The 20585-nt window shown below is 47.0% G+C and overlaps 2 protein-coding genes across 3 annotated transcripts in view; both read right to left on the bottom strand.

Annotated features, from left to right (window-relative positions):
• Positions 1-20585, bottom strand: part of LOC138480711 (zinc finger protein 729-like) — a 664715-nt gene that overhangs the window by 496167 nt on the left and 147963 nt on the right. The gene's annotated exons all lie outside the window — the stretch shown is intronic.
• Positions 1-20585, bottom strand: part of LOC138480712 (zinc finger protein ZFP2-like) — a 65949-nt gene that overhangs the window by 12135 nt on the left and 33229 nt on the right. Inside the window, exon 1 of one of the 2 annotated variants that reach the window (XM_069612419.1) lies at positions 1468-1913. The exons of the other annotated variant lie outside the window; for it this stretch is intronic. The gene's annotated coding sequence lies outside the window, so the exon portion shown is untranslated. Of the gene's footprint in view, positions 1-1467; positions 1914-20585 lie in introns of those variants that run through there. 2 annotated transcript variants of the gene reach the window in all.

Below are 20585 nucleotides of genomic sequence, written 5' to 3'. Positions count from 1 at the left end.
AATATGGAATATATTACTGTTTAAATGTGTAGGAAATCAATGGTATATTTTAATATAGCTTTGCTAATGCTGGCTTTTCCAGAGAATCCGACAAGGTCATTTTGCAGCCTCAGCACTGCATACATGGTTGAATATGTGTAGGGTTACATTTCCAGGGGATTAGTGGCCATCATGAGAAAACTGACCTATATAATTAAAGCCATCCGATAAATCCAATAAACATTCATATTACAAAGACCATCTGTTTAAGGCCCCTGGTTAATGAGATGCCTCCTACTCACTTGGACCCATCTCATGGGACATATTTTTAAATAAATATGTTTACATTCCAGCAAGTCTGAATGCAAGGTTTTCTGCAAAGAGAAAAACCTGAACTAACCACATGGCCAGAGCCATGTTTTTCAAGTTCCCGAGCATCAAATAAAGATTATTGCCATAAGCTTTAAATCATGAACTAGGCCTGCTAATAAATTCTTCAGATGAGCCATGAAAAGCTTTTAAAAAAAGGACGGATGTCAAATACCTTATTAATCATTAACTGAAAGGCATGCCTGGACACGATTTCATAGTTCAAGGATATGACGTTCATTTGAAGATAGCCTCAGAAATAGATTGAAATATAATTGTGCCCATAAATACCCAGCCATATGACCTATAATCAAAAGATCCTCCTCTATAAAATCAGTATAAACACAACATGAGTATTTTTATTAACTATTAATATAGATATTAATCAAAAATCATATTTCATTGCATAAATTCATGCCACATTTTCCTGCATTTGTAGGACCGTGGGAATCCAGATTTCATTAACGTATCATGTTGCAACAATGAAATATGGAATAAAATATGATTTTGAATTCAAAGGTGTGCAGAGCATAAAGCCCCCACCTTTTCACAAGTTCAGAAATAGAATGAACCTATGGAAACTATGGGTTGTGTTCTTTGGGAGTGCCTGCCTATTAACCAAAAGATTTGACCATTCAAAAATGTTGGTCATGATGACATAGTATGGGAATAATTCCAATTATAACAGTAGAAACACACAGTGAATGAGGAGAGCTCCGAAATTGAAATTTGCAGAGAAGAAGAGAAGAAAAGCACCAATTCCAAATGGATGAAAGCAGCGCTTCAATATTGTCTGGATGTGATGGGCCTTATCCAAGAGGAAACTTGTACCTGAGGCTGGCATATTTTCCTAAAATGGAGAAAGAGATCAGAAGGAGACAGATGACTGGGAATTTCCTGGGAACGCATTAGGGCTCTGCTGGTTGTGTGCCTTAAAGAATTATTAAAAAATGAGCATAAACATTATGAAAATATCCCAATCCCACCATTTCACAAATACACTGGATTTGTGGAAGGGTCCACATTTCCACATCTCCAGGATTGATTGATAATTTGTGACCCGAGAAAGATATTTTAATAAGACACATTGGGATGAAAGGAAGCTTATGTAACGCTCACCTGACTCCCTTGGAGGCGCTGGCCTGGTTCGCGCTGCTGTAACCTCTTCTAAGGTGATGCACAGGGTTCGGAAGACGGACTGGACTGGGCCCCCCAAATCTGGCTTGTCTGGAAGGACGAGCTCTCCATCCTGCTTCTGATGCAGGGGTGCGTTGGTATCCAGTTACTTCACTGGATTTTCGGATTGGTGAGAACCAAACTTGCTTGGCTTCCAGGTAAGTTTTTTGATAAGAGGTTCCCCTTGTGTCCATGCATTAATGTACTAATGCTAGTGTCTTTTTCCCCATAGGGGCCGGGGTACGGAATGCCGGCGAACAGGCACCGACCCAAGATGAGAGGTGAAATCCTTGTAGAAATCAGGTAAGTCTTTAATGAGCGTTTTTTGGTAATGTCTTTTCATTCGCTCATTAACGCTGATGTCTCTTTTTCCCCTTAGGGGCTGGGGTCCGGAAATGCCAGGATGCGGCGCGGACCCGAAATGAAGAGGGAATGAATCAACAGGTAAGTTTTAACATGGAGATTTAGCTTTCCTTATTCCCTTCTCTCTCTCACCTTTTGTTCTGGTTTTTTTCTCTCTAGGCGCTGGGGCGTGACTGCGAATCCGGATGATCGCTGCTGAACATGGAGGCGCCCTGTAAAGGTGAGTGGAATGCGGCGCTGCAGCGATCGACGCGATGAGCTTTTAAATAAAAGTCTTCCTTTTCAGGATTGTCGGCGAGATGTCTCCGGGATGCGGATTTAGCAGGTAAGGACTTTTCCTTCTTCTGTTCTCTTCTTCTCTTCCTTTGCAGGCGATCCAGGATGCTGGCAGGCGTGGCAGAAGTCAGGATGCAGGAGCAGACACAGTGAGCATCCAGCTGCTAGATGCAGAACAACGCGAAGCACGTGTGGCTGTTCGGGTGGGGTTTAAATAGCCTTGGAAGAAGTTCCAGGTATGTATCCTTCCTCCAATCAGGTATGTATCCTTCCCCGACCACGCCCGGATGGTAAATTAGTCCCACAGGTAAAGTAGTTCCTTTCAGGCCTCAAGGAGGCCGGGATCCTGCAGCATGGTCTGCATCAGGTAAGTGCACCCAAGCACTCCCATAATGAGCATGGCGCCTATGGCGCCAGGACTGATGTCTTTTATGAGCCTCTATGGCGCCAGGACACTGTCCAAAGGGCCCCTATATGGGGTTGCTGGGTCCTTCCTTGGGGACTGGATGTCCGCTTTCGGGGACGCAGGGCTTGAACCGGCTCCCCGGGAGCGGGCATCATGACAGCTTAGCTGTGTCATTTCCATTGAAAATGATGCCAAAGTAAATTTAATTAACTCCTCACAAATCCCATCACATAGTAGGGTTAGGACCCTGCTCCAGTGGGACACAATCTGTGAAGTAAAACGGAAGAGGTATTTATTCCTTCATAAGAACATCATAAAACTATATTGCACTGTTCAGTGGGTGAACCCCCATACTGGGCATTCTAAACTGATAGCACAGTGTCCTTAAGAGTCTGATGCAACTCACCACAGCTTGCATTCAACTTCCATGCATACGATAACAAACCCAAAGCACCACATTTTCATAAAGGGAGAGTAATTTGAAGGTGTTTTTCACTAATGTCATTATTCTATGCAACCTATTTTTGATACATATACTTGCTACTGAAAGTGGAGAACAATATGTTAAACTTTTCTGTGTGAAGTAGTTGGAAACACTGCAGCAAATAAAAAGCTGTGGGTCCTACTACTGGATTTATTCATATAATTTGACGACAACGTAATATGTCGATGAACAACTATAAACTCAATCAGCAATGTTTGTGTTGTTCTTCCCTTTCTCTGCCCTCCCCTTTTTTGGCCTTTATCCAAACAAAAGGGAGACAGCCATATGATTCACCAAGATGGCTGAATAAAATTACTCGCATTTGCCCAAGAGCTAGTGGAGAACATACTAGCAGCACCTTCACTCACAGAGGACATCCCTGTAATGGAGATGAACTCCACCGAAGAAGAGTGGAATTTAACCAGAAGACTTGCGAAAAAAAACGTATTGTGACTGAGCTACACGGCTTGCTCATGACTGAATATCTCAGATCTCAGGCCGCACCGGACAGCCTAATAATCAGGATAGAGGCACAAATCCTTATGTATCAGCTCCAGTTACGCAATGACTGGAGCTATATAACAAATAAAATTCCCACTAGACTGGCTCATCGCGATTATCAATACGGCAAAAACAGTCTCGATGATACTTATGAATGAGATTGAGCAAAAATGCAAGTACTTCAACCTCAATAAGAAAATACAAAAACTTAAAGAAATTACAACCTTCTCCCAAGAGTGTACGTATCCTTACACAGAGAGCTATTATGAAGACACACACATCTCAGAGGCAACAATGGGTGCAGGTTGCAGCTGGTTCCAACCAAGAAGGAAGCACAGAAGGAACACCCCTGCAGCTTGGAGCTTCTCCTGTGCCAGTTCTGAAGAAGCATAACTTAGTACCTCTCTGATAGGAACCTGTGAGACCCTGAGGGATAGAGACCAATCAACAGATCGCACGGTCCGCTACTTAGACCATTCGTATCAGCAAGTACAAGAACGACAATCTCGTCCTTTTTTAGATCGACGAGAGGGGACGGGTCATGGAAGAGGGCAAGCACCCCTCCCCCGCCCCCCTAATTCCCTCAGGAGCCGAGATGGGGAGCAGGAGATTTTTCCCCATCCCCAGAGTTAAAATCACCTGCTGCCTGTCACTGAATTGCAAGTACTCTGTGAGCGCTCTGAGACCTATGGGTGTGTAGCACTATATATGAAATAAATTATTATTATTACTACAGAAGGGACCAAGCTTTGGGCCAACAACAACCTATCCCTTTGAAACACAGGTCAAAATAGCCCAACTATTACGAAAAATCAGGGTTAAGTAACACTTGGGCGATCAAGATAGTCTGGACAGTCAATCGGATCGAGGGGATGTTACGGGACTTCATGCCAGATCAACATTTTATCCTAGTAATATTACAGCAGAATCGATTACATTCGGAAAGGCCCTCTTGAAGTAGCTGAGAGAGATTGAAACACAAGGGGATCACGATTTCCAGAATATACCCAAGAAAGAATGGGTGACATTAACAAAACTTGAATAAGAACCCAACAATCACCATAAAGCCTGCAAACAAAGGGGGGGAATTGAATTGAATTGATATTTTATTTCTATCGCGCTCATACACAAGTGTTTCGAGCGCGACAAGGCAAGGGAGGGGAACAGGGGAGAACAAAACAACAATCTTACTAGGCCCAGTGACATTGAGAACGCGCAAGTGCATGGAGAAGCTATCGTAGTCATGAACATGAAAGATTAAGATCAGATGGTGACATCCCTTCCGGATAACAGACAAAACTACCAGCTTTTCCCAAGCAACCCCACCAGAAATCTGAGACAGATGATTGCTAGGGTAATAAAGGAAGCAGTGAGTGAAGGTCACATAAGTTCAAAGGAAGCTGCATTCTTAAGTTCCACTTTTCCGAAGATCCCAGTTTTGTACGCACTCCCAAAGGTGCATAAAGGGATATCCCCTCCCCCAGGTTGACCAATCGTGGCAGGGATCAACTGCATTTTGGAACCTCTATCCCAATTTGTTGATTTCTTTTTAAAACCTGAGGTACTCAAAATCCGATCATACCTCAAAGACACCACAGGGTTTTTGCATATGGTTAAAGACCTGCCATTCGATCCAGACACACAAATAATGGCAACAATTGATATAGAATCTCTATATACGAGTATACCTCAGATGGAGACACTACTAATCATTGACAAAGTGTTGGACGAAATAACTCCACAATTGAAATCACACAGCATCTCATTATCCAACTCGCTGAGATTGCTTTGGCAAAGAATGTCTTTCTTGTATAAAGAAAACTTCTACAAACAACAATCAGGGACAGCTACGGGTGCTACCTTTGTGCCATCACTAGAACATTTGTATGTGGCCAATTCTGAGAACAGTCACATTTATGGCACTGAGAACCTCTTCAAACAAAGCATCTCTCTGTGGACCAGATACATTGATTACATTTTTATCATAATCACTGGCAATCAAGTGGAATTTGTGAACTGCCTCAACATCAGGAATAGGTATCTAAGGTGCACCCACTCAATAGGTAAAGAATGTGTACACTTTCTGGATGTGGTGATTCACTCTCTGAATGGAAAACTGACAACATCTGTCTTAGACCGCAACTCACTGCTACGGTCCACTAGCTTCCATTCGAGGCGACTACGGGACAACCTGCCCTTCGGACAGTTCCTAAGGTGCAGGAGAAACTGTTCCGAAGTGGCAGACTTTGACCTCTAGACTGAAGCCCTCGCAGGGCATCGAAAAGAAAGAGGATACCCTAAAAAGTGAGGTACACATGCCAAGAAGCGTGCACAGAACATCATCTTGCAGGAAAATAAGAGGCAACTAGAAGACTAACAGATAACAGGAGTCATAAGCTATTCCACCAAAGCAAATAAGATCAAAAAGGAGATTTTAAAACTATTGCTGCTGCACAAAGTGGGTACAACAAATCTTGGAAAACCACGATTCACTATGAAAAGAAGGAGAAACCTATGTGACACAGTTGTACAATCATATCAACCACCAGACTCAGTTCACCATCAAGGAACCCTCTGGGGGACCAAAAGAGAGCAGGGACGTTGCCCATGTGGTCAATGCTCTGTCTGCCCACTCATGTGCCGTACTCTGACCATCAAGCTGGGGTGGAGATATCCACGGAGACAAATGACATTCATGAACTGTAATACGGACAACGTGATATATCTGATCACCTGTCTGTGCGATCCTAGATACATAGGAATGACGAGTAGACCAGTGAAAAAAGAATACAAAAAGATTGGTCTTGTATCCGTAGCAGAAGAGCCAACACACCCCTTGTGGAGCCTTTTCTGATTAACCATAATTCAGCCAAAGATCTCAAATGGCTCACCATTGAGAAGTTCTCAATCAGCATGCAGGGGAGATGATATGGGTGCCCTATTGCTAAAAAGAAATGAATGGTGGATCTTCAGGTTAAACACAGACCATACTGGCCTGAATGAGGCCATACCGTGGCAAACTTTGGCCACATTATTCTAAACTACAGGAGGAAACAAAATAATGACGGTATGCACATGGTTTGCTCCCCTCAGTCCTGTGCCATCTCATAATAATGACACAACTGTACCTCTTGTGCCAGACACATAGATCTAGGGTATGTGGGCACATAGATGAAAATGCTTGCCATTCAGTCAGAAAATCACTCCGCTGGGAGACATAGAACTAACCTGCTACATAGCTTGCTTTTTCCAACAAAGTGGTTAACATATATACCACCTAAAGAGGAGTTCCATTTTCTGGAAGGCACCATCAGTGCTTCATTTGCCATATACACAGATTCAGGGGAAGTGAACATACATAGGAGTAAGTCTTCCATTAAGCCATAATAAAGCTCTGCCTGGCAGCATAGAACGAACCTGCTAAATAGCCAAGCTTGTTCGTGTAATATGGAAAATCCATACACCATCTATTGGAGAACTCAATCTCCCATAATGCATCAGCCATACTCCTCCATTACAAGATGTAAATGATCAAAGAGGGGCGTTTGGATATGTGGGTTCCAACACTACACAGTAAAAGCAAGTGAGCAAAACTACGTGCGCACAAGCAGCTCCCGTTGTGTAGTGTTGCAACAAACGACACAGGACAGGATGATGGGAGGAGATTTTTTTGCAGACGCACATTTTTACGTCAGTACTTGGTGCCCACACCACTCAACAACTACTTAATCCCACATACATTAACAAGTCACATGATGTTTGGCACCCAGGTAGGTGATGTCAACATCATGGCACCATGGCAATAAAGCCATTGAGGCCGGGAGCTCGGAACGACTTAACACTTCTGATCAGCGGTCACCTCTTGACATTGCGAGAAGCCCACAACAGAGGCGTTCTATCACAGAGTATAAGGTATGCCCAAGCAGTTGTGCGGCCATTAAGCAGAATTACCCACACTTGGCAGGATTGTTTTCGATATGAAAACTATGCATTAGATCTACGAGCAGCCAGGCACAGCATTTGGAAGCAGGCTAACAATGCACTTGGGTGTCTTTTTTTACAGAACTCGAACAAGTGCATCTTCTGTGCTTGGTTACACATGCGCGACGTGAGAGGCTGCAGCGCCTGAGCACAAACAGCATCTGTGACACAGAGGCTCCAGTAATAACTGAATTACAGGTTAGTTGACCTGGAGCTAATACCAACAATAAGAGTGACCTGCTTCCCATGTCAGGAGTAGCCAGTAGAGGCTCCTCAATGGGACCAGCCATAGAAGTGACACAGGGGGGGTCGGAGGGGCGGAGTCTAAAAAGTGGTAACTCAGCTGAACAAAAAGAGCTGTTCGTCTTTTAATCAAGCCTTGCACCAAAATGATACACCAAATGACATTTTTGGGTCTACAACTAGACGTGACCTTCTGTTTTGATCTCTTGCCACACAGAGTCACTGATGAAATACACAGCACCTACACAGTAATAATGATGTGGTAAGATGTGCTGTGACAAAGCCTCGACCAACATCATATGTGAGTATAAGACACAGAATTGAGTAAGACCCTCCTGAGGAAAGTGAGCAGAAGATAGAGACGACTCTTGACTAACTGCCAGGAGCTACATTTGAACCCAATCTCCAGAGGCTAACTTAAGTAGACCTGTTGAGGTGGTTAGGTATGGTATTTTTTAACTCTCTATTATTAGAGTTCTTTTTATGATATATTATGTGGCATTTATAAACGTGCATATACACAAGTTATGTTATGTTACTTGGCATTTATATAGCGCCTTATATATCACTGCTATGACCTCAAAGTGCTGGTAGGTTGAACGCCCTCGGGAACCTTAGTTCAAGTCAGTAGAGATAGTGTTGTATGGTGCGTGGGTGCACCGGATATGTGTGCAGCTGGTGTAGTTGTAGGATGAGAGCTGCTTTCTAGCGATAGGTGTGGTGCTGATGAAATCAGTTGGATGTGTGCAGTCTGGTGGGTGGACACTCAGACTGGCTTCTGGCTGCGTTAGGCCTGAGGAAAGCCTATGTGAACAACTAGGCTGTGCTCAGCCAGCTGCGTTTTATTAGGGTGATGAGGTGTTCATGGGGTCGTATTCGGAAGTGAACAGCCAGGCCGAATTATCAGGGTTATAGTTGAATGATGGATGTATAGTAGAGAGTAAGCGTAGTGGTGTGATATGGTAGTTATCTGTAGAGGCGTCTGATACAAGGCGCGTGGACAGGGCGGTCGGGACATACAAATTGACATACGGATAAATAGCATCCGCATCATCCGCTCCATCCGTACCACCCACTCCATCCGTGTCCTCCACTCCATCTGTGCCATCCACTCCATCTGTGCCGTCGGTACCATCCACTCCATCCGTACCATTCACTCCATTCGTTCCCATCCACTCCATTTGTTCCGTGCCAACCGTTCCTTCTATTCCATACGTTCCTTCTATTCCATCCGTTTCGTCTGTGCTATCCACTCCATTCATGGCGTCCACTCCATCCGTGCCATCTAGTCCATCTGTGTCTTCTGCTCCATCCGTCCCTTCCGCTCCATCCACTATCTCTTCTATCCGTTCCATCCACTCTGTTCCATTTCTCTATTTGTTCCGTTCATTTTATCTGTTGCATCCACTCTATTAGTTGCATCCACTCCATTAACTCCTTGATTTCCTTCACTCATCAACTCTGTCATTCTTTCTATTCTGTCCACCCAATCAGATTACTCCATCCATCAATACCATCCACTCAGCTATTCCTTCTATTCGATCCTTTCTATCCTATCATATGGGTACGATCAGAGGTTTTGAACACCAGGTAGGACAGCTTCATTGTGTTTCCTCATAGGGTTGCTGGGGGATTCATTGTGTGTTTTGTCGTCGGGTTGTTGGGGGATTCAGACATATCTTTATGTGGTCACCGGTGTTATGGGAAGAGCCATGTTTTTAGTAGTTTGCGGAATGACAGTCTTCGGTGTGTCGGATGTGGGATGGAAGCGAGTTCCATAGAGTGGGGGGTCAAGGCAGAGAACGAGGAACCTCCTATCCTGACCGAGTTGGTGGGTGGGATCACTAATAGGAGGGTGGAGCTTGATCTTAGGGTGCGGGTGGGAGGTAGGGTTATAGCTTGTCTTGCAGGTATAGAGGGCCGGTCTTGTGTACTGCATGGTGGGTGATGCGCAGGGTTTTGAAGGTGGCCCTTCGTCCAGTGGAGAGTAGCATTTTCGCAGCAGCGTTTTGTGCTCTTTGCAATTTAATGAGGTGGTATGCCCAGATTCAGAGATAAAGGGAGTTAGCTAGTCCAGTCTCGACATTACAATAGACATAACAGCGGCAAGTCTGTTCGGAAAGGAGAGGTAGGAAAAAATGCATCTAAGGATTTTGAGGTGGTAATGACAAGGCGTTTCAAGGCGCGACGCAGCAAGGGAGGGGGAACAGAGGGAAGATGATCATACTAGGCAAAGAGTCATTCAGATCGTGCAAGTGCAGGGGAAGGGGGAAGTGGAAAAGTGTGGTGGGGGTGGGGACAGAGCAGTGCATGGGGTAATAGAATAAATAAAAACAATAACACAAGTAGGGCCAGCTGGTGGCAAGTGCAGACATCAGGTGTCAAGTGCTGGTGGGGGACTGTAGGAATACAGAAAACAGTCCCCAAATGCAGTGGTTGCTAGGGAGGCAGTGCAAGTGTGTAGCTGGCAGGGGGAGGGGTGGTGGACCCGAGATCAGAGGGTGGCCAGGTAACCAGTACAGTTTCAGCCAGGAATTCAGCAGGGGAGAGGAGAAGAGAAAGCAGAAGCAAAGAGGAAGGTTTTGAGCTGCTTCCAGAACCGGAGGTGGTTCTCCTCAAGTTTCAGAGAGGCAGGGAGGCTGTTCCAGAGGGAGGCCCCAGCTAAAGAAAGAGATCTACTGCCAATGTGTTGCTTGCAGAAGCGGCTGACACTGATGGAGTTGGAGGCGGATCAGCGAAGAGCTCGAGAAGGAAGATATTTAGGAAGAGAGAGTTGAAGGTATTGAGGCCCCAGAAGCCCGTGTGGACAATGCAGAGGGTTTTGAACTTAATCCTCGCAGCCACTGAGAGCCAGTGCAGAGATTTCAGTCCTGGAGAGATACGATCCCTGGGCTTGAGGCCAAGGACAAGTCTTGCAGTCCTGTTCTGGAGGAGTTGAAGAGGGCGGAGAGTGGAAGCAGATAGATTTAGAAAGAGGCTGTTGCAATAGTCCAGCCTAGAGAGAACCAGAGCTCTGGAGACAGTGAGCTTCTGGGGAAGCAGAGGAAAGGAAAGAAAGAATACCTCTGAGGAGATGCAGCTGGTAATGTGACTTCTTAGAGACGTCAGAGATGTGAGGAGAGAAGGAGAGTGCGGAGTCGAAGATGACCCTGAGGTTTTTAGCCTCGCAGGTGGGAACAGGAAGAGGGCCAAGAGAGGCCAGCCAGAGAGTGACAGGAAAGGAGGGAGCAGGTGTGCCGATGAAGAGAATCTCAGTCTAACTGGCATTAAGGCAGAGATCATTGGCGGCACACCACTCCTGGATAGTCATAGTCAGTCAGAAATGAGAGACGGAGAAGAGGTGGCCGAAGGTAGCCTGAAAATTAGCTGACTTTCATCCGCATAGCACTGAATGTTGGGGCAGAGAGCAGCAATGCGGTGGGCAAGAAGTGCCAGGTATTGGTTGAACAGCCAGGGAGAGAGGTTAGACCCCTGGGGGACACCACAGGTAGAGATAGAGGAGAGTAAGGACCCAAGTTGGACCTGGGAGGGTCGATCAGAGAGGAAAGAAGTCAGCCACGCCAGGGCCTGACCGGTGATACCCAGGTTATCACGGAGATGGATGAGCAGGATGGCATGGTTGACCATGTCAAAGGCATAAGAGAGATCAAGTAAGATGAGGACACAGGGGTTGTTGGAGTAAAAGTTGGAGAGCAGGTCTTCACAGATGTTCAGGAGAGCAGTTTCCGTGCTTCTGGCAGCTCTGAAGCTAGACTGATGGTCATGAAGGCAATTAACAGATTCAGTGTGTAGATTAAGCTGGGAGATGGCCAGCTTTTCCAGGAGTTTGCCCAGGAAGGGAGTGATGGAGATTGGCCGATAGTTAGCCGGACAGGACGGGTCGGCAGAGGGTTTCTTAAGTGGGTGCACAAAGGAGTGCTTCAGGGGAGATATGAAGACTCCAGTGGCGAAGGAGTGGTTACAGAAATCAGCCAATGCTGGAGCCAGGGAGTCAATGTGGTCCTTGATTGTTTTGGAGGAACCGGGATGAACCTGTTTTGATGAGACTTTCATAGATCAGACTGGCCTAGAAACCTCATCTGGGGAGAACAAGGGAACGGCAGAGATGGAGGGAGGAGAGGTGGCCGAAAAAGGGCCAGAGGAGGAGCAGGGAGTAGAGGGTGGAGGGGAAGAGGAAGAGTGAGTGGACAGGATGTCCTGAGTTTTAGAGATGAAATGAGAAGCCAGAGCCGTGTAGAGGGCCCTGGGAAGGGACAGGAGAGGTAGCGACTGCAGCAGAATTGGCCAGTTCCTTGCAGATTTTGAAGAGCTTGGCCGAGTTGTTAGATGCCGCAGAGACGCGGGCTTGGATGTGAGCTCTCTTCATGGTGCTGAGAGAGTGCCGGTATTGCCTTTGGAGCAGGCGGCAGGCCAGTTTGTCAGGGGATGTACCAGAAGCACGCCATTTCCGCTCAGCCACCCTGCACTTGCGTTTGAGGGCGACGAGGTCTGAGTCGTACCAGGAATTGCACTTGGCTTTGTGCTTCAAGCAGAATCTCATGACAGGGGCAAGAACATTGAGAGTATCAGATATAGCAGAGTGGAGCATGGAAAGGGCTGTGTCAGGGTGTGAGAAAGTGGCGGCGAAAGCCTAAACTGACATATGCTTCATGGGTCGGATAATCAAGAAGGTGGGTGGCAATGCTGGAATTGGCTTAGCCTGGGGGGAAGAGAGGGTGAGCTGGGAGGAAAGGATAAAGTGATCACTCCAGGAGAGAGGAGTGGTGAGAGGGATAGAAAGGGGAACGTCTGAGGAGATCAGAACATCCAGAGTGTGCCCTGCAGAATGAGCCAGGCCAGAGGGGAGAATAGAGAGTGAGAGAGAGCCACAGAGGTCATGAAAGAGTCCAGAGGAAGGACAGGAAGCTCCAGGTGGATGTTAAAGTCTGCAAGAAGGAGGAGGTGAGTGGTTGAGACCAGGAGGGAAGAGGAAAGGTCTGCCCATTCAGAGAGGAAGGAGGAGATCTGACTAGCTTGCTGATAGATTGTAGCCACAGTAAGGGAATGGCTAGGTGAGATAGAGAGCCTGCAGACGCGGCATTCGAAAGATGAGTAGGTCTGCGTAGGAATGACAGAGGCAGGAATCCACTCGGGGAAGATCAGGGCTACACCCCCTCCGGAGTGGTTGGACCTGGGCGCAGAGAGGATCTTGGAGCCGTTAGGGAGGAGAGTGTCAAAGCTTGTGACAGAGCTGGCCATGTACCTTGTCTGGTTGAGACCGACGACATCGAGGTCAAGTTCCTCTAGGAGGCAGCAGATGTCAAAGGAGTGTTTGACAGCTGAGCGAGAGTGAAGAGTGGCAATATGGAGAAGATTGCCGTCCTTGAAAGACTTCCCGAGAGGGGTACAAATCAGAGGTACGCCCTGCAGAGGTGTAGAAGAGGAAGGAAGCGAGAGCAAGGTAGCAAAGGAGGAGACAGCGGGGGAAGGCGAGGAAGCCGTGGAGGGAAGAGAGGGGACAGCAGGAGAAGGAAGGAAATTGATGAGGCACGGGAAGCGTCTATCAAAGAGGAGAAGATTGGCCTGAGGGCCTTGGACCAAGACGGTACCATTCAAGTAAACATTAATGATGACCTTAGAGGAGTAGAAGGAGGCCAGGAGGGCCACCCACCTGGTAGATTAACCTGTGAACCCAGACTATCGGCCAGTAAAGAGTCATTGCCACAGACAGAATTTCCGGGTCCTACTTGTAGTTAGAAGTGTAAAACAAAGTATGGAAGTGAGGCTGGTATGAGTGAGACTGGACACATGGTGACGAGATAGCACTGTGCTTTTTTCTAATACAAAGTGCTTGCCAAATTGTTCTTTACCTATACACTTTTAGACAGACGGCACGGCAGCGAAAACTAGGGAAAGTAGGGTATAGTAGAGAAACTGTTCCCTGGCCTTTTCCTGCACGAGTGTCCAGAGTGAGATCAAAATGATCACCTCTCCCTAATACGTTTGATTGAGAGGTTGCACATAACAAGCACAAAAGTGTGTTCTGCTCATATTACATTTTATAATTGCTCTGGGCAACCCTACAGACCACCCTTCATTACCTGACAAGTTATTAGAAAAGGGGAAAGACCATATGCAAATCAGGCTTGGTCCCACCTGTAAGGAAGGCATGGTATCAAACAGTGAAGACAGACACAAGTGATCAAAGTTCAAGGGTGTTTAGTGAACTTCCATGGGTTGGTAGAACGCAGATCTAAACTTAAATCCAAAGATGGGAGCAAGCTAGGACCATCAAATAATAATAATGCAGTCCTAGTGGAGTCTGTCAAAATAAAAGGGCCTATACTAATAAACCCATTGTCAATCCTAACTTCTAAATACAAACTGGTGGGATAACAATGTATGCAAAAGACATGAAATTATATGTCAGAATAGTTGAGCAGTTGGCTTCCCTTTCCCACGTTGTCAGCACGGCAAGGCAGCATGTGCGGGCTTCGCACACACTCTGTTTTCTTGGACACGAGGTAACAGTTCAACACATAGGAATCAGGGTCTTCCGCCAAAGTATCTCTCACAATGACAGTCTCTTAATGGGCCTGATGTAACAAACAAAACACAAATGTTCCTTTCCTTTGTCAGGGTTCTCACTTTTACATATTCAAGACTGGTCTCCCTCCTTAGGGCTCAGACCACGGGTCACCCTCGTTCGGGCACAGATCCTCTTTTCCACCAGAATCAAAGACTTTCAAACATGCGATGGGTTTTGCTTAAACCGTCGCAGGACCACTTCGATTCACTTCACACTTTCGTTTCTCTTGTTAGGATACCGTACAGAGACCTTCGACTCACATTCACAGTGCCGGACCACTGTCCATGGTATCGGATCTTCCCTTCAAATGTTCAAATATTCACCTGCAATTTAGCTTCACTCGCGTCTCATCACACGCGTTTAACAATGTTCGTTCCAGCACTGCTGCTTGCAACCTTGACTTCAACACAGACGGTCTGGGATCGGTCTCCCCAACTCACCGGCTGAGTTGTTCTCCGTCACTTCTTTTCTAGGAGCCAAGGATGATACCATGGCGCCTGCTGCTCCTCCCTGCTTTGGTCAGTTACTCAGGAGGACCCTTTCTATCTCCGACACACAATGCAAGATTCTTCAGTCTGGTTTCCTGGTCTTACGTTTTCCGCCTTGAAGGTTTTTTGAAAATAACAGCTTCCTGCCAAGAGGTCAAGGGTGTTGCCCCGCTCATGAATATCTCGTGTCTGGCCATGATCCTCCCCTCATTCAGCTGCCAACTTGAAATTGCTGTACCTTTGTGTGAGTGCGCTAATGGAAGTCAGGTGTGAGGGATTCTCAATAATTGCCTGACCATAGTATTGGTCTATGTCAGGTTCATGGCTCGGGGTGAGTGTTTTCTGCCAGAGCGGTGGTCTGTGTAAAAGCGTTTGTGCAGGAAAAGGTGTGTGGGGGGGGGGTTGAGCTTCTAAATATCCCATTGTGTAGGATTGGGTAACAAAGTTACAGGAAAGCGAGGGATACTGCATCTCACCATCCGGTGTCCCACTCCCAGAGAACCCCTCACTCAGGTGATCCTCTCGCACTGGTCCACCCCCAGGGATCCAAAAGCGATGGCCGTGTCCTGGTCACCTGAATGACAGATCCCCGGGGACTAGCGGGTGAGCCACCTTCTGGTTTTTCACACACCCAAAATGGGGAAGTCCAGCCTGAACTGCTTGGTCACATGCCTTCTGCATGAGAAACGAAGCATCCCCAAACATGTTTCAGCCTCATCAGTGAGGAGTAGCTTGGGTATCTAGGCCTAGCAAGCACAAGACCCATGTTTGGGTATACCTGTCCCACTCGGAGCGACTGCAGCAAAACAAAAGAGGTGACGGCTGGAAGGTTTAGAATTAATCTTAACCTCTGCCATTGCTCTGGGCAACCCTCCGGACCATCGTTCTTCACCTGCCAAGCCCTTATAGAAAGGGGAAGGCAACATGCAAATCAGGCTTGGTCCCACCCGAAAAGGGGCAGTCCAGTCTGAACTGCTTGACCACATTCCTTCTGCACGAGCATCCCCAAACATGTTTCGGTCTCGTTGGAAACACTGGCCGACAAGCAGCAATATGGTTATGGGCTTAGATAAGGTTATTTGGAAATGGCATTGTCTTATTACGATTAGATTACAAAACAAAATTATCGGATCTATTGTGTGACCTCGTGTGTACATGGTTTATTAGTGAGAATTGCACAGGCAAGCCCATTTTTTTTTCTGTAAAGCAGTTATAAATATAGCAATATTTTATTGTGGTGATTTCCCCAGCATAAGGATATGGGACCACCTTTTAGTTAGTTGCGTATTTTTTAACTCCTTTAGTGCCAAGGAATCTCGTCCTTAGCACTATGCAGTGGCAAGGACAAGATACCTCTTCCTTTGCGGCACTTCTTAGTGTGATCGCTGCAAAGCCCCCCCTTTTATAAAAAAACATACCTGGTGGTCTAGTGACCCCCCACCTCCAAGTAAATACACATTTGCCTTCCTAGGGGCAGATTGCCCGATTGTACTAGCAATCAGTCCCTAGGGAGGGCTAAATTGCATGCCCCATCCATTTGGGGCGGGGAGAGGGCCACTCTCCCCTTCTATGAAAACCAGTGACCCCCCAGTAAATACACATTAACCCCTTTCTAGGGCCACTCCCCCACTTTTATAAAAACCATACCTGGTGGTCTAGTGACCCCCAGTAAATACACATGTACTCCTTCCTAGGGGCAGATCCAGGGAGGGCAACCACCCTTTCCATTCCAAACAAATCCCTGGTGGTCTAGTGCCCCCCCACAACAACCCCATAAAATAAAAAGACTCATTTTGTTTTTACAGGGTGGGCAAAACCTACTGCCCCATACTTTAGGGGGCGGGTGGGGCGAGGGTTGCTTACATAGTAAGAAGCTTCCTCATCCCCCCCCCACTTCAAAAACAGATCCCTGGTGGTCTAGTGGCATTGCTGGGTGCAAATCGAGCCATCCACGCCCATCAATGCTTCAAGGAAAGGAGCATCTCCCCTTTCCAATGACACCTCTCTCGATCAAAACGGCAGAGAGCTCTGGCTAGGTTGCATTAGAGTTTCACTCAAGGAAGGGATGGGAACTCTGCTGGGCCTCCCTGGAACCACTGCTGGGCTTGGGGACGTTCAACACAGTTGGTAGACAGCTTCCCAAGGCCAGGGACATTACCCCCGACTATCCTGGAGCTCTGGCTGGCCTGCGTTACTGCTTCTCCCTCTGGGAAAGGTCGGGGTGCCTGCCGGGGCTCCCTGGGACTGCCACTGTGCTTGAGGATGGTTGACTCACATGGAGTGTGCCAATCCCTTCCCGGAGGGAAAAGCTGTAACGCAGGCCAGCCAGAATTCCAGTATGGCCGGAGGTGATGTCTCCGGCCTTGGGCATCTGTCTCCCATGTGGGTTGACCGTCCCCAAGTCCAGTGGCAGTCCCGACGAGCCCCGGGTGTCTTTCAGAAATGCATGGGGTTCCCTGCTTTCCTTGGTGGCTGCAACACCCCAAACCCAAATCTGTGGGTTGTCCACGAAGCCAAATCCAGTCTTCCCCAGGGCATTTGATGTACCAGGGTTTTGGCCTTCTACCTTTGCAATAAGGTCGGTGCACCCCACATTTGAGATACCGTTTTCATAGGGACACCTGTGGGAAGGTAGGACATTTGTTGTTTTCATACATTTGCTATTGCACTTTGGTACACAACCCTTTCATTTCCCAAATGTGACCTACATTTAGTCGCTCCTTTAGGCACTGTATGCTTTTGTAACCTGCACAAGTCACCTACCCTTCAAAAGGTCTGCCTGTTCTCTTTCAAAAAATGTATGCTTCCCATTCCTCACCACATTTGTTTTCCTTATTTACACATGCTAAGCATGTCTGTTTAGGCCGTCAGCATAGAAATCCTGCGTCCATGGCTCCGTTTTTGGCTTGCGGTATTGCTCGTTTTGTGAAACATTATGAAAAATGTGTGATTTCCTAACTAGAAGAGTCGGGGGAATGTAGCGGTGCATTGCTTTTCTCAATATTCACAGAAGCCATTAGCTTACAAGTCCAACCATGTCCAGCACAAACTATGGGCATGTTACCTACATAGTTGTTGTCTAACCTGTGCAAATGACCCCTTCCTAAACTTGGCTTGTTGTCTACTTTTCAGAAATGTATGCCTTTCTGTCTTCCCATTCAGCTTTCCTACCCGCCTCTTCCATTCCGTCCATGTCCTATTGGGAAAAAAGTGTAAAATTGCGTAACACTCACAAAACGAATGGTAACCTTATAAAATTGCTTTCCCACTCAACCTCTTCTTGAAAGCATGGAAAATGGTGAATTCAGAACAAACCATTTGTTCCTAGCTCTTACAAGGAAAAAGCCACAGGCTTCTTTGTACATCAATTTATTGGCATTTTCTGAAAAAACACATTTGCTCACTTTTTGGTTATTTTCTCTCACCCCCATACAACAAACTCTGATTCCTTGGTGGTGTTATGACCGCTCACCTGTGGGAAGAAAAGGGGCCAAATTTGACCGAGAGATCACATGTAACAAAAGAGTTACAAGGGATTGAATTGCGACATACCAAAATCACCAAAAAAAGGCTTGGCACTGGGAGGGGAAACCACTGGCAGTTATGGGATTAAAGTGATTTAAAAATTAAATGTTGATTCCTAATGCAGCCTGCTCCTTGTCCACAAATTGTTGGGTAGGATTGCATATCAGTGGGCATTAAATTAAGGGATGCACCTCAGTGACATCTACAATTGGTGACATCTATAATTGAAGCCACAAAAGGTCTGACAGTGGTCTTGTTGTTTTAGGCTCAGGATCAGCCTAGCAGCATTTTCTTTTGGATCCCAAGTACTTTAATGAGAACTCAGTTCAAGCTATGGCAGTAATTGAGACATAAAAGAGACATATCCAAGGGTGACTTCCACTTTGTGAGACATCTTTCGGAGTAATAGAATGCATCCAAAGCCAGGAATACCGAGATAAGGGAGTAGTTTCTTACCTGTAACCCCATTTCTCCAGCGTTGGTATCTTTTATGGATTCACATGCTGTGAATATCTCCCGTCGTCAGGCTGGGAAAACCTTGGTACTTTAATATAGCGTTTTCCTATGGAAGACGTCGACACTGAGTGTCCTATCAATGTCTTTATGGGTGCTTTAGGTTGCACCAATGGGACGTCTAGTATAAATAGCCCCACCCCTGCGGCTTCCCTTCAGATTTCAACCGTCTCCAAACTGTTGGGATCACCTCGTGTTTTCTCTTGAGAAATTGCTCTTTGTGTTTTACGTAGCCTTTTCTGTTCGGTGTTTCAGGCCCCATCATGTCATCTGTGGGCCCGAAGAAATGGTTATTTCAGCCGTGTGAAACCTGCAGACTCCAGAACGTCTACGAAGGAGATGGCCATGCGGACTGTCTGTATTGCCTGTACCCCAATCATTCTGTGGAGAACTGTGAGATTTGTCAAGGGTTCTTAAGAGAAAATGCTCAAAGACAGTAACCGGCTGTTGATTTGCTGGTTGAACGAGGGAACCTATCCGGGTACGGAAGTTGGTTCGGCCCGCGGTGGCAAGTCCTCTACTTCGGTGGTGCAGAAAGGGTCGTCTTCGCACCAGAGAGCGAGATCGGCGGAGCCACCGTCTAAGAAGCAGCGCATGGGGATGCCACACCTTTCCTTCGTCCTGTGACAGCAGATCCAGCTCTGACACCAGATGAAGAGGGTCGTCCACAGTTAGGTGAAGAAGGTCCGCGAACCAGGTCTGCTGGGGCCAGAATGGGGCCACCAAGATCACCTTGCACTGGAACTTACACACTATCTGGATTGTTTTTCAGATCGGAGGGAATGCATACGCGAACAGGCCTGTCCATGGGAATGAGAACGTGTCCCCCCTCGAGTCTGGATGAGCCACCCTGCTGGCAAAGAGAGCGCACTGCTTGTTTTCTGGGCTGGCGAATAAGTCCAGTGGGGGAGACCCCCACTTCTTGAATATCCTCGCCACCTGGGTGTCCTTCAGTTTCCATTCGTGCAACTGAATGGTGTCTCTGCTGAGAGCATTCGCCTGAACATTCTGAACTCCTGGCAAATGGTAAGCGATAATGTGAATCCTGTGAGCAATGGCCAAATGCCAGACTGCTTGAGCTTCACGGGACAGGATGTGAATGTGTCCCTCCCTGCTTGCGCACATAAAACATTGTGGTTGTATTGTCCGTTGGAATTCGGACCACTGTACCCCAAATGAGGGGCAGAAAAGACTTCAGAGACCAGTGTACTGCTTTCAACTCCAGAATGGTGATGTGCAATGACGCCTCCTTTAGGGACCATAGGCCTTGGACCTGAAACTGGTCGAGGGGCACTTCCCAACCCACCTGGGAAGCGTTTGCCACGATAGTGTACTGAAAATCTGGTTCCACCAGGGGCATGCCGCTCACTATGTTGTCGGAGTGAATCCTCCACGGCATGAAAAGGCAAAAAGAATTCGGGATGAGTGGGATGCAGGACGCCATGGAGCCGAGAAGATACATGTAAACGCAGACCGTGACCGAAGTTCCCAGGCCAAACAAGCCTGCCATGGAGAGCAGCTTCTGTATCCTGTCGACGGATGGCTGTACCAGATTGAGCTTCATGTGAAACTGGGTGCGGAGGAAAACCAAGTCCCCGGAGGGTGTCAGACAAGATTTTGCAAAGTTGACCGCAGAGCCCAGACGCTGTAAAAGGAGCATTGCTGCTTGGAGAGACTGCGACATCCTCTGATGATTTGCCCCTCTCACCTACC

The sequence above is a fragment of the Ambystoma mexicanum genome, chromosome 5p (genome assembly GCF_040938575.1).
Source record: "Ambystoma mexicanum isolate Mex_15411 chromosome 5p, UKY_AmexF1_1, whole genome shotgun sequence".
Lineage (NCBI taxonomy): Eukaryota > Metazoa > Chordata > Amphibia > Caudata > Ambystomatidae > Ambystoma > Ambystoma mexicanum.
This window is presented reverse-complemented; position numbering and strand designations above follow the sequence as displayed.